The sequence below is a fragment of the Myotis nattereri genome, assembly GCF_964212035.1.
Source record: "Myotis nattereri genome assembly, chromosome: X".
Lineage (NCBI taxonomy): Eukaryota > Metazoa > Chordata > Mammalia > Chiroptera > Vespertilionidae > Myotis > Myotis nattereri.
In genome coordinates, this window is record NC_138078.1 from 24,978,162 (window position 1) to 24,991,395 (window position 13,234).

General features: G+C 40.4%; 1 protein-coding gene across 1 annotated transcript in view; it reads right to left on the bottom strand.

Moving 5' to 3' along the window:
- DMD (dystrophin) overlaps positions 1-13,234 on the bottom strand; it is a 2,781,977-nt gene that overhangs the window by 2,516,811 nt on the left and 251,932 nt on the right. The window lies entirely within an intron of this gene.

Here is a 13,234-nt window from a genome sequence, read left to right on the forward strand (position 1 = left end):
ATTAGAAGCTATTTGTTGATACATGGAATTTGTATCTAGTAGAATAGTGAAAGAAAAAAATATTTCTACATTTAACCATTTGGGGATATTTTTGATATTCCCTAATAATACATTATTTCACAAAGTGATAATATCCTTATTTTATAAAGATCTCCTACAATAGAAAAACTGTAAGATTAACTATATAATAAAAAAAAGTAGCAAAAAAACCCAGTTCCAAGGAAAGGTAATAAAAATAGATCTTAAGCATATGAAGAGTTGCTAAATTAACTCAAAAAAGAAAAGATGAAAATTGAGATTCTACTGAAAAGGCATTTCCAACTATTAAATTGACAAAGACCTGAAAAGGTTGGTGAAATGCTATGTTCATGAACATAAGAGTAAAAATGCACTTTTATGTATTAATGACTGGAGTACAAAAGTATAACATTTATATGCATACATACTCTTTGACCTAGCAAATTCAATTCTAGGCATTCATCGTATGAACATACATGCACCAATGTGAAATGGCATAAATAAAAGGTCATTTATTTCAGCATTGTTTGTATTAAGAAAAAGTCAGAAGTGACCTATATATCCATTGGTAATAAATTGGCTAAGTAAATTGTGGTATGTCTAGAAAATGAAACACTATACTATCCTAAGAAATATTGAAGAAATTCCTAATGAAAGATCAAGATATACTTTGTTTTTATATAAAATTATTGGAGTGACAATGGTTAATAAAATTAGATTATTTTCAAGTGTAAGAATTCTAGAATACATCATTTGTATATTGTATTGTGTGTTCACCACCCAAAGTAAAGTGTACTTCCAACAACATTTATCCTCGTTTTACCCTTTTCTACCTCCCCCCACCACACTTTCCTTCTGATAATCACCATAGCATTGTCTGTGTTGACTTTTTTTTTTAATCCCTAAACCTTTTTCACCCAACTCCCACCCTCTCACCTCTGACAGCTGTCAGTCTGTTCTATGTATCTGTGGGTCTGTTTCTATTTTGTTTGTCAGTTTATTTTGTTAATTAGATTTCATATATAAGTGAAATCATATGGTATTTGTCTTTCTCTTACTGGTTTATTTCGCTTAGTATAATATTCCCCAGATCCACCCATGCTGTTCCCAAAAGGTAAGATTTCTTTTTTTATGGCTGACGTATTTACCACAGCTTTTTTATCCACTCATCTACTCAGAGGCACTTGGGCAGCTTCCAAATCCTGGCTGTAAGAAGTAATCAAATGGCCAAAACAAAGCACAGTGAAATCCATTTGAAGTTTCAAAGACTAAAATGGAGAACAAAACAATAAAGACAATACCATTCTACAGCAGGAATTGAACAGTAATCTTGGAAAGTGCATGTATTTTCAATTTATTTCTCAGAATGTGCTTAACCTCATTTGGGGAGAGAGTGTGATATACAGAAAGAATGAACACTGCAGAATCTTGCTATTTGCTAGCTGTGAGGTCTTAGACAATTCAAATAATCTTTATATCTGCTGTTTCTGTAGCCACAAAATAGGAATATCATCAGCTAAGTTATCAGTTTGCTGTAAGGATTAGAGAGTTTGTGTATTGCCACACATGGGGATATGTATTTGTGTGGGATATACAGAATTGCAAATGTACAATTTTTAACATAATAATAGCTAATAATATGGTCATAATCACCATTCTTTCTTGTCTTCACTCTCCACAGTGCTCCTGAACCCCTTCAAAAGACACTGTTTTGTTTTGTTTTTTTGAGAAGCTAAAAGCTGCCCACATAACCCCAAGTCTTAATCAGTAGCCATGCATAGCATATTTAAGTAATCCTGTCTGATTCTAATACTCTCCAACCTGTCTTTCTTCCTTGACTTCCGGAGTTAGCTAAAAATTGTGTTGTGCCTGAAGTTTATGCAATGTTTGTGGACTTGTTTAAAAAGGAGCATAAAGGCAGGGTTGGGGGGCAGGAGGGAGGGGGGTAAGAGATCAACCGCAGTACTTGTATGCATGCATATAAGCATAACCAATGGACATAAGACACTGGGGGGTAGGAGAGGCCAGAGGATTGTCAAGGGCGGGGAAAAAAAAGGACACATATGTAATACCCTTTGTAATACTTTAAGCAATAAAACAATTAAAAAAAAAAGGAGCAGACAGAACTTTGAATACAGCTAGTAAAGAAAACGGTATGGAGATTCTTCAAAAATTCAAAATTCATCTGCTATATGGCCCAGAAATACCACTTCTGGATACTGATCTGAAGAAAACAAAAACACTAATTCAAAAATTATTTTAAAAATATGTCCTATGTTCATTGCAGAATTATTTACAATAGCCAAGATATGGAAGAAATCTAGATGTTCATTGATAGATAAACACAAAAATAAGATGTGGTATACATATACAATGAAATATGCTTAGCAATAAAAAATGAAATATTTTCAGAAAACATGGATGGAACCAAAGAGCGTTATGCTAAGTGAGACAAGTCAGACAGAAAGAGATAAATACTGCATGATTTCACTTACATGTTGAATCTAAAACAAAACAAATAAATGCACAAAATGAAACAGAAACAGATCCATAGATACAAAGAACAAGCTGATTATTGCCAAAGGGGTGGTGGGTGGGAGATGGGTGAACATTAAAAAAATAAATAAAGAAGTTCTCTCTTTGTATAGAGTGTGAAGCAAAATTACAGAAGTAGTTGATTAATTACTGAACAACTAGAAACCCCACATAAACAATGAGAACAATAAAAATAAGTTATTTCAGCTTCTACCAGCAGAAGACATTTTATCTATACAATGTAAGGCAGTAATGAACAAAAATAAAACAAGAAATACACTATGTAAAACAAATGAAGGGGAGAAATAAATCACATTTAACAAAAAGAAAGCTGACAATTTTATATGGTAGTATACATCCTTGGCTCCAGAAGACTTTAAGAATATTGAAAGAAAATAAAATTATATGCTTACTTCACCCATAAACATAGAAATCACATCTGAGTTAAGTAACTTCAATGATTATATTTTATAAACATATTTTCACATAGATTTTTTCCCTCAGGAATATATCATAAAATGCATAGTTTCAACATTAGGGAATTTATACTCCATATTAAACTTTAAAGGAGAAATATGGCCCTAACCGGTTTGGCTCAGTGGATGGAGTGTCGGCCTGCGGACTGAAGGGTCCCGTGTTCAGTTCCAGTCAAGGGCATGTACTTTGGTTGCGGGCACATCCCCAGTAGGGAATGTGCAGGGGGCAGCTGATCGATGTTTCTCTCTCATCGATGTTTCTGACTCTCTGTCCCTCTCCCCTCCTCTTTGTGGAAAATCAATAAAGTATATATTTTTAAAAAAAGGAGAAATATGAAACTATCTCAATAGTGGAATTCTCATAATAATTTGAATCAAAGAGAACTTACTGAATTTGATAAGTAGTTATATTAAAAAGTTTACAGCAAAAATCGTGCTTAATGGAAAACTTGAGATACATTCCCCTTAAAATCAGGAACTAGTCAAAGATGATACTTATTATTTTTTAACACAAACACAAATTATTCTTTAACTTGTGTTTCTGACCATTGATATAAGACAATAAGATGGTAAGAAACTGTGAGTACATGCTCTGTTAATCTTAGGTGGTCAGACTCCAGAGACTTTACTATTAAAAAAAAAAAAGAAGTGGTCACTGCCCTTGAGGAACTCAATCCAGTAAGAGACATTGAATCTATCTGTAGGCAAAGGGTGGAGACTGGTGGAACAAGTACTCAGAGGATGATGGGTTCATTTCCAATCTTGGCCACACATTAGCATCACCTGGGCCCCTGGGGGAACTTCTAAACATCCCAATACCCAGTCCACACTCTCAAAGTGGAATCCAGGCAAAAGTGATTGCTTAAACTCTCCAGGTGATGCCCACATGCAGCCAAGATTAAAAGAGCAGTGTCTTGCTGGACTCAGAAGAAAACACCTGGAACACCTCTTCCTTAGAAACATTTGGCAGTAATGTGGAGAACAGTGTGGAGAAGGAAGAGAGGTGGAAATAAAGGAGTTTGGTTAAAGGAGAGAAGAAGAGATATAGTATGCTGAGATAAAAACAAAATTAATTTATAAGATACAACTGAAGAGTAGCTGAAATCAGGAGATAGGTGGGGCAATAGCTGGAGTGGGGAATAAGAAAATGTTTGTTGTTGTTTTTTTGTCCTAGAGCAGTGGTTCTCAACCTTGGCTGCACATTAGAATCACCCAGGAATCTTTTTAAAATCCTGATTTCTGGGCCTTATCCTCCGGAAATTCTGTTTCTTTGTTACTAATGTTGTGGCCCCACCCCATAACAAAGAAACAGAATTTCCGGAGGATGAGGCCCAGAAATCAGGATTTTAAAAAGATTCCCAGGTGATTCTAATGTGCAGTCAAGGTTGAGAACCACTGTCCTAGAGTTTCTTTGTATGGCAAGGGAAATTATTTGGGATTGGAAGTTGGCATGATAGAAAAAGGAGAGAGAGAGAGAGAGAGAGAGAGAGAGAGAGAGAGAGAGAGAGAGAGAGAGAGATTCCCCCATGTTATGAAATGCCCATGATAAATACAGAGGTCATGTGTAATTTAGTTTTATGGTTGACAGCTACAGCTGTGTTTTCAGCTGTCAGCCATGTGAGTTGACCATCTTGGACATCGAGTGTAATCTAGCCTTCATAAGTCTGTAAGGCTAGTAACTGTTTTTGTTTGTTTAGCTTCTCTTGTATTATTTTGAAACTGCTAAATGGATTGCCACTGCTTTCATCAAGTATGGAAACAAATTATACATGGAAGGAGGGTGGTGAAGTCTAATGGTAAAATACAGGTTTCAGATTCTAATCCAGTTTTACAAGTCACTTACAAAACTGAAGGCTGGTCTAATTGTGGAAAGGCCAATTTTATCAATTGCTAAATGGTTCAATTAGAGTGTATTCAGCCATCCTTTCTGATGACTGTCTAAATCTTCTTGGCACCTAAAAGCTCAGGTCTTTCCTGAAAACAATATAGACATTTCATTACTTTCTGGAGTCAGCACACAGTTCTGCTGAACAAGGTTTCTAGAATTACTGAGTCATTAAAGAAAAGCAATTGGGCCAAAAGCAGTCAATTGGAACAGTTCAATACTAGCAGCCAGGGAATGAGAGCCATACAGAATCCAGTATTCAAACTAAAAGATCCAGCTATACCATCTTATGTAGTGTTTCCTCTTCTGGTATTACATTTAAAAAATATATTTAATGAGATCTAATTCACAAACCATGAAACACAATTTAAACTTTAAAATTCAATGGTTTTTAGTATAGTCACAGAGTTGTACAACAATCACCACAATCTAATTTTAGACTATTTTCATCACCCTGAAAAGAAACCTCATACCAAACAGCTGTTATTCTACATTCCTCCCTCCACTCTCAACTTTAGGAAATCACAAATCTACTTTATGTCTTTGTATATTTAGCTATTGTGGACATTCCATATAAAAGGAATCAAATATGTGGTATTTATTAATTAGCTTGTTTCACATAATGTTTACAGTGTGTTCACCCATGTTGTAGCATATATAAATGTTTCATTACTTGTTATGACTGAATGATATTTCATTGTATTGACATACCACGTTTTGTTCATCCATTTATCACATAATGGACATTCCAGTTGTTTCATACCTTCTGGCTATTGTGAATATGCTGCTATGAACATATGTGTACAAGTTTTAGGTTGAACACCTGTTGTTTATTTTTTGATATATCCCTAAGTGTAGAATAATAAATATATGTTTAATATTTTCAGGAATTGTCAAAATGTTTTCCAAAGCAGCTGGACTGTTTTACATTTCCACAAGCAATGTCTCCTCATCTTCACTAATGCTTATTATTGTCTGTCTTTTTTTATTATAGATTAGAGGCCTGGTGCACAAAAATTTGTGCACTCAGTGGGGGGGGGGGTCCCTCAGCCTGGCCTGTGCCCTCTCACAGTCTGGGACCCCTCGGGGGATGACCAACTGCTGGCTTAGGCTACTCCCTAGGGTATTGGGCCTAAGCTGGCAGTCAGACATCCCTCTGGCAGTCCGGCAGCCCTCGGGTGATGTCCACTTGCCAGCAGGGACCAGGCCTAAGCTGCAGTCGGACATCCTTAGCACTACTGAAGGCAGGAGAGGCTCCTGTCATTAACGCTGTACTGGCAGCCATCAGCCTGGCTTGTGGCTGAGCAGAGCTCCCCCTGTGGGAGCACAATGACCACCAGGGGGCAGCTCTTACATTGAGCATCTGCCCCCTGGTGGTCAGTGTGTGTCATAGTGACCAGTCATTCCCAGTCGTTGTGCTGTTAGGGTCAATTTGCATATTGCCCTTTTATTATATAGGATAGAGGCCTGGTGCATGGGTGGGGGCCAGCTGGTTTTCCCTGAAGGGTGTCCCAGATCAGGGTGGGGGTCCCACTGCAGTGCCTGGCCAGCCTGGCTCAGGGGCTGAGGGCAGTTTTCAGACTGGCCACACCCCCTTCAGGGTGGGGGTTCCCACTAGAGTGCCTGGCCAGCCTGGGTGAGGAGCTGATGGCTATTTGCAGGCTGGCCAAGGCCTCCAGTGGGCACTCTCACCCCATGAGGGTGTGGCCAACCTGGGTGAGGGGCTGATGGCTGTTTGCAGGCTGGCCACGGCCCCCAGCCACCCAAGCTCCCAGTGGAGGCTGGTTGGAAGCAGGTATCTGGGATTTATTTATCTTCTATAATTGAAACTTTGTTGCCTTGAGCAGAGGCCCCAGCCAGCCAGGGCAGCCGGGAAGCTTGGCTTCATCCATCGCTGGGACAACCAAGCCTCCTGATTGTTCCAGCTCCAGGGCTGCCGGCCGCCATCTTGGTCAGGTTAACTTGCATATGGTCTCTCTGATTGGCTGGAGGGTGTGGCTTGGGCGTAGCAGAGGTGCTGTCAATTTGCATGTTTCTCTTTTATTAGATTAGAAAAATCTAGAAAGTTTTACATAACACGTCAATTCCTGATGAAAATGAGGCTTTCATTTTAATAAAACTTGCCATTGTAATCAAAACATTCTGGTACTACTGGCACAAGAATAAGCATACAGATCAATTGAACAGATCAGAGAGCCCAGAAATGAACTCACACCATTATGGTCAATTAATATTTAACTAAGTAGCAAGAGCATACAAAGGATAAAAGACAGTCTCTTCAACAAATGGTGTTGGGAGGTTTTAAGTCATTATTTGAATACATTTTTCTACAATTTTAGTCTCTTTTCTTTCTGGTAGTCACATTAATAGTACATTGGTGTGCTTTGTAGTGTCCAAGTTTATCTGAGCTCTCTGAATTTCTTTCCTATTTTTCCTGTCTGTTGTACAGATTTCATAGTATCTATCAACCTCTCTTCAGTTTCACCGACTCCTTCTCTCAACTCAAATCTGTTGATCCCCAATAAAAATTTTTAATTTCAATTATTGTACTTTTCTTTGTTTATATGTTATGTATTTTTATTTAGTAATTCATTATTTTTGGATTAAGACATAGAAACCTGACAGTTTTGGGTCTTGGGGTGTGTTTTTGTTTGTTTGTTTGTTTTTTGTGTTCCCCCCAGGTGATATATATATATATATATTTGTAGAGAGAACCTGGGAAGGCACATGGGCATTTCTTTAATTATTGTCAGCTGAATCCAGATCCAGTGGCGTTGGCAAAACCAAGTCCTGGAAACACGCTTTGCCAAAAGGCAGGAGTGTTGTCTCCTTGACCTTTAGCCCAGGTTTCAGGGGGTGGGTTTTGATATTTAAATCCAGCCAAGCACCAGGAATGAATACGACTCAGGCCCACCCAAGAATGCACATAATCTCCTTTGTCTTGACTTTTAGTAAAACTTCCTGTTTTTTGCTGTATAAAATAAACACGCTGTATTGGCTCTGGGTCCCTGTCCCTTTCATTCCATCAGAGGACACTGGTCCCACCCAGCCCCAGCTTTTTCCTTCCATCTATGTCTGTCTCTTTCTTTCATTTTCTCAATCCCCAGCTGCCCTTACTCAGGAACTGGACCACTCTCTAGCCACGCTGGACATGGAGAAGAGAGAAATATATATATATATATATATATATATATATATATATATATATATATATATATATATATATTTATATATATATATATATTTATTTATATTTATATATATATATTTATATATATATATATATATATATATTTATATATATATATATATATATATATATATATATATATATATCACATCAAGGTACATTTTATTTTTTTATTCTTTACTAGAGGCCCGGTGCACAAAAATTTGTGCAATCGGGGGGAGGGAGGGTCCCTCAGCCTGGCCTGTGCCCTCTTGCAGTCTGGGACCCCTCCGGAGATAGGAGATAACAACCTGCTGGCTTAGACCTGCTCCCGGGTGGCAGAGGGCAGGCCCAATCCCTAGGTGCAGCCCCTGGTCAGGCTCAGAGCAGGGCTGATTGGGGAGTTGGGGCGCCTTCCCCTGTTATGCACAGAGGAGGGAGATTGGGAGGTTGTGATGCCACCCTCAGTCACGCTCAGGGTAGGGCCGATTGGGGGTTGGGGCACCGCCCCCTGTCACACTCAAGGCAGGGTCTATGGCAGGCGTGGGCAAACTACGGCCCGCTGGCCGGATCCGGCCCATTTGAAATGAATAAAACTATTCAAAAAAAAGACCGTGCCCTTTTATGTAATGATGTTTACTTTGAATTTATATTAGTTCACACAAACACTCCATCCATGCTTTTGTTCCAGCCCTCCGGTCCAGTTTAAGAACCCATTGTGGCCCTCAAGTAAAAAGTTTGCCCACCCCTGGTCTATGGGGAGGTTGCGGCGGCACCTCCTGTCACGCACAGAGCAGGGTCAGTCAGGGGGTTGGGGAGCTCCCCCCATCATGCACAGAGCAGGGCCAATCAGGGGGTTGAGGAGCTCCCCCCTGTCACTCACAGAGTAGGGCCTATAGGGGAGTTGGGGCACCGCCCCTTGTCACACTCAGGGCAGGGCGGATCAGGGGGTTGGGGTGCTGCCCTCTATCACCCACAGAGCAGGGCTGATCAGGGGGTTGGGGCGCCGCCATTGTCACACTCAGGGCAGGGCCGATGGGGAGTTTATGGCTCTACCCCATCACACACAGAGCAGGGCCCATGGGGGGGGAGGGGTTGGGGCGCCGCCCTCTATCACCCACAGAGCAGGGCCGATCAGGTGGTTGGGGCGCCACCATTCTCACACTCAGGGCAGGGCCGATGGGGAGGTTATGGCTCTACCCCGTCACACACAGAGCAGGGCCTGGTGGGTGGGGTTTGGGCGCCGCATCCTGTCACACACAGAGCAGGGCCGATCAGGGGGTTGAGGTGCCCCACCCTGTCACACACAGAGCTGCAGGGCGATCAGGGGGTTGGGGAGCACCCCCATATCAGGCACAGAGCAGGGCTGATCAGGGGGTTGGAGTGCCTACCCCTGTCACGAACAGAGCAGGGCGGATAGGGAAGTTGTGGCCCCGCCCCCTGTCACACACAGAGCAGCAGGGCAATCAGGGGGTTTGGGCGCTGCCCCCTGTCATGCTGATCCCAATGCCAGGAGGCCTCGCGGCTCCGCTGATCCCTGTGCTGGGAGGCATATTACCCTTTTACTATATAGGATAGAGGCCTGGTGCATGGGTGGGGCTGGCTGGTTTGCCCTGAAGGGTGTCCTGGATCAGGGTGGGGGTCCCCACTGGGGTGCCTGGCCAGCCTGGGTGAGGGGATGATGGTTGTTTGCACCTGGTCACACACCCTTCAGGGTGGGGGTCCCCACTGGGGTGCCTGGCCCGTCTGGGTGATGGAATGATGGCTGTTTGCAGCTGGTCACACACCCTTCTGGGTGGGGGTCCCCACTGGGTGCCTGGCCAGTCTGGGTGAGGGACTGAGGACTGTTTTCAGGCTGACTGAGGCTCCCAACTGCTCCTTTTTTCTTTTTTTTTATTCTGGGCCAGCTTTAGCTCTGAGGCTCCAGCTCTTAGGCCTCTGCTCCTGAAAGCAGGTATCTGGTTTGTTTCAGTTCTATAATCGAAACAATGTATAACTGCAGCTCTGAGATCCCGAGCTCGCTGAAAGCAGGTTTCTGAGGTTTTGTTTAGCTTCTATATTTGTTACAATGTTTCTTAAACTACAGGCTCAGAGGCCGGCAAGGCAGGCGGTGAACCTTGGAGTTCTCCGTCACTGAAGCAAGCAAGTCTCATGTTAGTTTCAAGCTGCCTGGCTGCTGGCCGCCATCTTGGCTGGCAGTTAATTTGCATATCTCTCTGATTAGCCAATGGGAAGGGGAGCGGTCATACGCCAATTACCATGTTTCTCTTTTATTAGATAGGATTGATTACACTATTACATATGTCTCCTTTTGCCTCCATTTCCCTCTCCCTGACCACTCCTACCCCCTAGCACATGCCGCCACCCCCCTAGTATCTGTGTCCATTGGCTATGCTTATATGCATGCATACAAGTCCTTTAGTTGATCTCTTACTCTGCCCCTCCCTCCTCTGCCTTCCTTTGAAAGTTCTATGCTTCTCTGTCTCTGGATCTATTTTTTTTCATCAGTTTTTGTTGTTCATTATATTCCACAAATGAGTGAGATCATCTGATATTTATCTTTCTCCAACTGGCTTATTTCGCTTAGCATAATGCTCTCCATGTCCATCCATGCTGGTGCAAATGATAAGAGTTCTTTCTTTTTTTTATAGCAATGTAGTATTCCATTGTGGAGATGTACCACTCTTTTTTAATCCACTCATTTTCTGATGGGTACTTAGGCTGTTTCCAAATCTTAGCTATTGTAATTTGTGCTGCTATGAACATAGGGGTGCATATGACCTTTTTGATTGGTGTTTCTGTTTTTGGGGGATATATTCCTAGAAGTGGGATTACTGGGTTAAATGGGAGTTCCATTTTTAAATTTTTGAGGAAACTCCATACTGTTTTCCACAGTGGCTTCACCAGTCTGCATTCCCACCAGCACTGCATGAAGGTTCCTTTTTAATTCAAGAATTTCCTTTTGAGTTTTACAATTTCTCTTTATTGACATTCTTTATCTTATGAAACATTGCCATCCTACCTTCCTTTAATTTTTAATATGATTTTTTGTTATTTGAACATATTTGTAATTTTTTATGTCATTATCTGGTAAGTCCAACATCTGGGGACCTTCAAAGGTAACTTCTATTGCCCTTTTTTTCATTCTCTGTATGGGTTACATTTTCATGTTTCTGTGAATATCTCATAATTATTATTGAGTGGACATTTTAGATAATACCATGTAGCAATTATCAATATTGGTCCTCACAAGCTTCTTGTAGTTGATATCTGCATTTATATTTCTGTAATGACTTGTCTGAACTTCTTTATCAAAATCTATTTCTCCTATAGTGTGCAACCTTGGTATTTTTCCTAAGGATGGATATTGCCTTCCTGTCAATGAATTTGTTTTTTGTTGTTTTAATCCTCACTGGGGTTATTTTTCCATTGATTTTAAAGAGAGTGGAAGGGAGGGGGAGAGGCAGAGATAAAATAGATGTGAAAAAGACACATTGATTGGTCACCTCCCACATGTGTCCCGACTTGGGATCGGGGATCCAGCCTGCAACCAAGGTTCATGCCATTAGCCAGAATCAAACCTGGAACCCTTCAGTCTATTGGCCAACACTCTATCCACTGAGAAAAACTGGCTAGGGCTATTTATAATTTTTAATGTACTCTTTTATTATTTATTTATTTTTAATTAAAATGTTTATTGTTGATAGTATTACAGATGTCCTCATTCCACCTTTTACCCTCCTCCATCCAGACCTCATCCCAGCCCAAGCCTTCACATTATTGTGTATGTCCATAGGCTATTCATATATGTTTTGTTTTTTTTAAATATATTTCCAGTGCTCTCCACCCCTATCCTCTCTGATATTGGTCCATCTGTTCCATGTATCCATGACTCTGATCTTATTTTTCTCATCTGTTTATTTTGTTCATTAGATTCCATATGTGAGATCAAGTGATATTTGTCTTTCTCTAACTGGTTTATTTCACTTAGCATAATAGTCTCCTGGTCCATCCATGTTGTTACAAAAGATGAATTCCTCCATTCTATAGCCCTATAGCATTACATTGTGTAATTGTACCACAGCTTTTTTTATCCATTCATCTACTGATGAAGTCTTAGGCTGTTTCCAGATTTTAGCTACTGTAAATAGTGCTTCTATGAACATAGGTGTGCATATATTCTTTCTGATTGGTGTTTCAGATTTCTTAGGATATATTCCCAGAAGTGGGATAAATGGGTCAAATGGCAGTTCCATGTTTTATTTTTTGAGGAAACCCCATACTCTTTTCTATAGTGGTTGCGCCAGTCTACATTACCACCAGCAGTGTGTTAGGTTTCCTTTTTCTCCACATCCTGGCCAACACTTTTCATTTGTTGATGGCAGCCATTATGACAGGTGTGAGGTGTTAAGTCATTGTCATTTTGATTTACATCTCTGGGATGATTAGTGACTTTGAGCATGTTTTCATATGTCTCTTGGTCAACTGTATGTGCACTTCGGAGAAGTGTCTTTTTAGGTCCTTTGCCCATTTTTAATTGGATTGTCCTCCTTTTGTCAAGTTGTCTGAGTTCCTTCTATGTTTTGGAAATTAATCCTTTATCAGATGTATCATTGGCAAATATGTTCTCCCATGCAGTGGGCTCTCTTTTCATTTTATCGATGGTTTCTTTTCCTGTGCAGAAGTTTTAAATTTGATGTAGTCCCATTTATTTATTTTCTCCTTAGTTTCCTTTTCGCTATAGAGGTATCAGTAAACATATTGCTACATGAGAATTCTGAGATTTTACTGTCTATGTTTCCTTCTAGGATTTTTTTATGGTTTCATGTGTTATATTTAAGTCTTTTATCCCTTTTGAGCTTATTCTTGTGTATGTTGTAAGAAGGTGGTTTAGTTTCATTTTATTGCATGTATCTAATTTTCCCCAACACCATTTTTTGAATAGACTATCTTTTCTCCATTGTCAAACATTGAGTTTAATGGCTTGGGTCAATTTCTGGGGTCTTTTTTCTGTTCCATTGATCTATATGCCTGTTCATGTGCCAGTACCAGGCTATTTTGATTACAGTGGCTTTGTAGTATAGTTTGACATCTGGTATTGTGATTCCGACAACTTTGTTCCTCTTTCTGAAGATTGCTGAGGCTATTTGG